Source organism: Vulpes lagopus, chromosome 15 (assembly GCF_018345385.1).
Source record: "Vulpes lagopus strain Blue_001 chromosome 15, ASM1834538v1, whole genome shotgun sequence".
Lineage (NCBI taxonomy): Eukaryota > Metazoa > Chordata > Mammalia > Carnivora > Canidae > Vulpes > Vulpes lagopus.
In genome coordinates this window covers 15,085,485-15,091,631 of record NC_054838.1, presented here as the reverse complement: position 1 = coordinate 15,091,631, position 6,147 = coordinate 15,085,485, and the positions used below count along the sequence as shown (strand labels likewise).

Genomic DNA, 6,147 nt, shown 5'->3' with positions numbered 1-6,147 from the left:
CTTATAAGTGAAATCATATATATGTCTTTCTGACTTATTTCACTTAGCATTATACTCTCTAGATCCATCCATGCTGCTCTGAATGGCAAGACTTCATTCTTTTTTATAGCTGAGTAATATTAACATATACTATATATTTAATATATATTTAACATTATATATATATATATCACATCTATAAGCATAGGGGTGCATATATCTTTTTTTTTATTGGAGTTCAATTTGCCAACATATAGTATAACATCCAGTGCTCATCCCTTCAAGTGCCCCCATCAGTGTCCATCACCCAGTCACCCCAACCCCACCCACCCACCTCCCTTTCCACCACCCCTTATTTGTTTCCCAGAGTTAGGTGTTTCTCATGGTTTGTCTCCCTCACTGATATTTCCGCATATATCTTTTTGAATTACTGTTTTTGTTTTCTTTGAGAAAATACCCAGTAGTGGAATTACTGGATCATATGGTAATTCTATTTTTAGTTTTTGAGAAACCTCCATACTGCTTTCCACAGTGGCTGCACCAGCTTGCATTCCCACCAACAGCGAACAGGGGTTCCTTTTTCTTCGTGTCTCCATCAACACTTACTTCTTGTGTTTTTTATTTTAGTCATTCTGACAGGTGTGAGGTGGTAACTCATTGTGATTTGGATTTGCATTTTCCTGATGAGTGATGTTGAGCATCTTTTCATGTGTCCGTTGCATCTGTATGTCTTTGGAGAAATGTCTGCTCATGCATTCTGACCATTTTTAATTAGATTAAAATTAGACTTTTAATTGGGGTTTTTTTTGGTGTTGAGTTTTATAAGTTCTTTATAAATTTTAGATATTAACTCCTTACCAGATACATCATTGCAAATATCTTCTCCCATTCAGTCAGTCACTTTTTGTTTTGTGGATGGTTTCCCTCACCGTACAAAACGTTTTTATTTTGGTGTAGTCCCAATAGTTTAATTTTGTATAGCAGTTTTTTCTTTATAACCCCAAAATGGAATGAGTCAAATTCATCAACAAATGAATGCATAAATTGTGGTATATCCAATATGGAATATCATTAATAAATTTAAAAGAACATGTTATTGATACACTCAAGAGCATTTGTGAATCTTAAAATATATATTAAGTACAAAAAGCCAGATACAAAATAGCATGTACTGTATAATCCCATTTATATTATATTTGACAACTGGCAAAATTAAACTATGGTGATAGATATTAGGACATTGTTACCTCTAGGGTTCAGTAGGAGGTTGCCTGGAAGGAGGAAGAAGAAATTTTCTAAAACAATAGACTCGTTTTCTATTTGATTAGTGTTTTATTGCATAGGTGTATAAATTATTTAAAATCATCAAACTAAATTTCACAGTAAGTTAATTATACCTTGAAAAAGATTTGAGTTAAAAACAGAACTAATAAATACATCCAAAAGTTCACTATTTAAAAAAAAAAGAAAAGAAAAGAACATAATAATAAAAAAAAACTGTTAGCTGATGCAATTGAGAAAAAAGGGAGAGGACTTTAAATACATAAAATTAGAAATGACAATGAGGAAATAGCCATCAGACAGAGCACTGCTATTATATGAATCTACTTTGCAAGTGAATTTGGAAAAGTAGATGAAATGGATAAGTCTCTAGCAAATACAACTTGTCAAAATCAATCCCAGCAGAGACAGAAAGTCTAAACATAAAATATCACAGAAGAAATAGAGGAAGTAGAAAAACACCATTCCCACAAAAATGTTCCAGGCCCAGGCTGTTTCTCAGGGATGTTCTATTTTTTAAAATTACCATATGAAGTGAATATAATGTCTCTATCACCCTAAAAATGATTGCAGCAACAAAACTATCGACCAATCTAACATAAATAACTAGCAAATAAAATCCAACAGCACATTCAAACATTCATCATGACCAAGTAGATTCAATATTCTAAAATCTATTAATATTATCCATCATATTAGTAGAGCTGAGAATTATGTAATTATGTATCCAGAAAATACAAACTATTACAGGACTAGAAAACTACTACAAACAAAATAATTTAGTAAAGTATAAAATCAATATACAAAAATCAAGTCTTCCTATATACAAACAAAAATCAGTTTACATTAGAAGAGAAAACCACCTTTGTGAATACTAAATATAATTAAATACCCAGGCATAAATTTATCAAGAAATGTCCAAAACCTTCAGGAAGAATAACTATGGAGTAATTTAAAAACACACAAAAATAATCCTGTGTATATGAAAAGATATACCATATTCTTAACAGGAAGATTCAATATCAGAAATTTTAGGTCTAAGTCCATAAAATGTAATCTAGTTCATAAATTTAATATAATTTTATGAAAATATGAGTAAGTTTCTTTCTGGAGCTAGATAATTTTTTTATAAAATTCATTTGGAAGAACAGATAAGCAAGAATACCCAAGAGGGGAAAAGCCTGAGAAAAGAGAGAGAGAGAAATGTGAAAGGGAGAGTGCTGTCAGATATTAAGACATACTATATCTCTAATTAAGAGTGTGGCAGCGTAACATTCATGGTCCAGTGGAACAAATAGAAAATCCAGAAATAGACCCAATCGCATTTGGAAATCTAGCATGTTATAAAGCCAGAATCTCAAGTTAGTGGGGGAAATGATGGCTTTTTACTCAAAGGCATGAGGCTAACTGAATAGCCATAGGTAAAAAGATAAAATTGTATTATTCCCCAAACTGAGTGCCAAGATAAACTCCAAGTGGATTAGGAAGTTAAATGTATCAAATGAATCTATACAAATATAGAAAAAACAAATCTGAATTATTCTATGATCCAGGAGTGAGGGGAACTTTCCTACCTCTGACTCAATATCTAGAAGCCATAAGGGAAAAAAAATTAATGAATTTATTACATAAAAAAAGAAAAAAAAATTTACTTACATAGCACAAAAACACCATAAGGAAAGTAAAGAGACAAACTGGGGGACATTTTTCAACTTTATCATAGATAAAGGATTAATATTTACAATAAATAAAAAGCCTTAAAAAAGAAAGAATTAAAGTCTAATAATGGTGTAGAGTGGGGGGAAAAGCTACGGAAATGTACAGACAATTCACAGAAAACTAAATACAAATGTCTCTAATCTACATAAAAAGATCTTGATTGTGTACATAATAAGACAAAGGCAAATTAAAAATACACTAGTGTATTGATTGCTGCAATCAGGATAAAAAGCTTTTGCACAGAAAAGGAAACAACCTTACAAAACTAAAAGGCAACCTATGGAATGGAGAAAGATCATCACAAATGGTATATTGGATAAAGGGCTAGTATCCAAAGTCTGTAAAGAACTTATCAAACTCGGAGCACCTGAGTGTCTCAGTTGGTTAAGTGTCTGCCTTCAGCTCAGGTCATGATCCCAGAGTCCTGGGATGGAGTCCTGAGTCGGGACTCCTTGCTCCACAGGAAGTCTGCTTCTCCCTCTCCTCCCCTTGTGCTTTCTGTCGCTATCTCTGTCTTTCTCAAATAAATAAATAATTTTTTAAAAATGATCAAACTCAACACCCAAAAAACAAATAATCCAGTGAAGAAACGGGCAAGGACACGAACAGACATTTCTCCCAAAAGATATACAAATGGCTAACAGAGGGACACCTGGGTGGCTCAGCGGTTGAGCGTCTGCCTTCAGCTCAGGGCGGGATCCCAGAGTCCCAGGATCGAGTCCCACATCAGGCTCCCTGTATGAAGCCTGCTTCTCTCTCTGCCTGAGTCTCTGCCTCTCTCACCCTGTGTATCTCATAAATAAATAAATAAAATCCTTTAGAAAAGAAAGAAAATCTCAGTATAGTCATAATACATTTTCTTTTTAACAGACATTTCCATTTCCAAGCTTAGACATCTTTTCTTTCCAGAAGATGAAGACTAGGGTCATGGCTGCATCAGAATGAAGCAACTTAGAGGTTCTCGTTGGCCAGAGCTGAGAAAATCTGAGCACAGAGAGAACAACTGCCATGGATTGAAACCCATGGAATGTGTTTGAATTCATGAGTTTCTTCCTAATGATACTATAAAAAAAAAAAAAAACTCATTGGTCACCTCTGGAGGATATAAGGGAACTGACGCACTATTCTGAATGCAGGTAAGTATAGGGAAAGAAACATTTAACCTGATTTTCCTCATTAAACTGTATCATAAGTTAACTAAGTAGTTGATGAGGAAATAATTCTCTCTACAGAAAGAATCCAGGTAATAAATGAGGAAGGAATGTTAGAACTAGAATGCCACCATTTTGCAAATCCCCAAATGAAATCATGAATCTAGACAATGATTATCAATGGCTGTTTTTTCACAGAAAGAGACAATTAGTCGTATGTGCTGGCCAAGAGAAGTGCATGACAATACTTATAATGTAGTCTTGTTAAGAAAGAAAGAAATTAGACCAAGTCATCAGATCTAGCTGCCATTTGATGGGAAATATTGGGAACAAAGGCGCAAGGCAAACAATGCCAGAGGGACAGTCCTATCTCGAAAATAGGAAATGACTGATCTCTTCAACAATGAATTATAAAGGAGTCAAAAGAAAGGCAGGGCTATTTATAAATTGAGGAGACAAAGAGAAATATCAATCAATTGCTATGTGTAAATCTTATTTAGATCCTAATTCAACTGGGAAAAATAAGAGACAATTGTGGAAGTTTGAACACTGGGTATTTGATGATATTAAGAACTTACTAATTTTTTCCAATGTGATAATGATGTTGAGATCGTACTTTTAAAGAGCCTCTTATTGTTTAGAAAAGCATACACAAATATTTACAGATGACATTATCTAGGGCATGTGTGTTAAGTATTCGGACAGGAGGAGGGGTATAGATGAAATGAAAGTGTCTGTGAGTTTATTTTGTGTCTGGGTAATAGCTACATGAAGGTTCGTTATACTATCCTGTGGACCTTTGTGAACTTTTGAATTTGTTACAAAAACTATTTAATGTAAGAAGTTCATAAACCAGGTAATCACTATATTTTTGGTGAGGTAGGCCTTTCAAAACTAGAGAACTGAGCAAGAAAATCCATTAAACTCACTCAAAATGTGTCTTTTTTTTTTTTTTTTTTGTTACTCTAGGCAGCATCATTTTGCTGGATTAGCTAACAAATGCTGCACGTGGAGTATGGTATGCCAACAAGTCTCCATCCGGAGAGGCTAGCAAGCCTTGACGCTGCACCCTGGGTCCAGGCCACCTTCCTAGACTACACCACCTTTTCCTAAAAGCTAGCTGGAAGCAGTGGGCCAGCCCACAGTCAGGCGATGGGCACACTGATGGTGCAATAACATACCTCCGTCCCTCTGGCAACTCAATCTCTCTGCCACCATAGAGTTCATTCTGACTCGTCCTGTCCATAGAGCTCTCTCCTTCTCTAGATTTTAATCACTACTTTTTCACCAAAAATTCCCTGCCTGTGTTGCCTACATTGTCTCTGTTTCTAGAGTCCTGTGTCTATCAAAATCATATTCGTGTGCCCCCGTATGCACGCACACACACACACACACACACACGCACACACACATGCTGCAAGTGGTAGTCTCTTACAAGAATAGGCACCAGTGATGGCTTCAGCAACACATTGTAAAATTGGAATGGTGCAGAGAAGATTAGCATGGCCCCTGCATGAGGATGACATGAAAATTTATGAAGTGTTCCATATTTAAAATTAAAAAAAGAAGAAGAGGCACCTTATACGTATCATCTGCTGTGTCAGTAGCCCTTTGCATTCAAACACTCCCAGTGACCCCGAGAGGAGCTATTATCCTATTTTACAGATGAGGACATGGAGGCAAAAGCTTAACCCAAACCACACAGCTTGTAAATGGCAGAGCTGGGATTTAAATCTAGGTCTACCTGCTTGCAAAGCATGTTTATTTAACCATAAATTGCCTGAATTGCCTTCTTTCGCAGCAAAGTGGCTATTCAATCAGTGCTCACTGGGAGATACACGAATCTAACTGAGAAATTCAGGCATCCTGCTCATGTCTTCCCCTTCACATCTTCTTTATGTCCCAACGTCAGGCATCCCCTCTGCTCCCTGGAGTGGAGGGGCTGAAGGATGCTTTCCACTGGGCCTGGGAAAATATAAACACATCTGGAAGGAGGTCGCTGCTGAGCAAACCATGC

At 35.8% G+C, this 6,147-nt stretch overlaps 1 non-coding gene across 1 annotated transcript; it reads left to right on the top strand.

The window, feature by feature from the left end:
• Positions 1–5,581: 5,581 nt before the first annotated feature.
• Positions 5,582–5,684, top strand: LOC121476718. Its single transcript, XR_005984007.1, has one exon. It is a non-coding gene; the product is annotated as a U6 spliceosomal RNA (small nuclear RNA).
• The last annotated feature ends 463 nt before the right edge of the window (positions 5,685–6,147 follow it).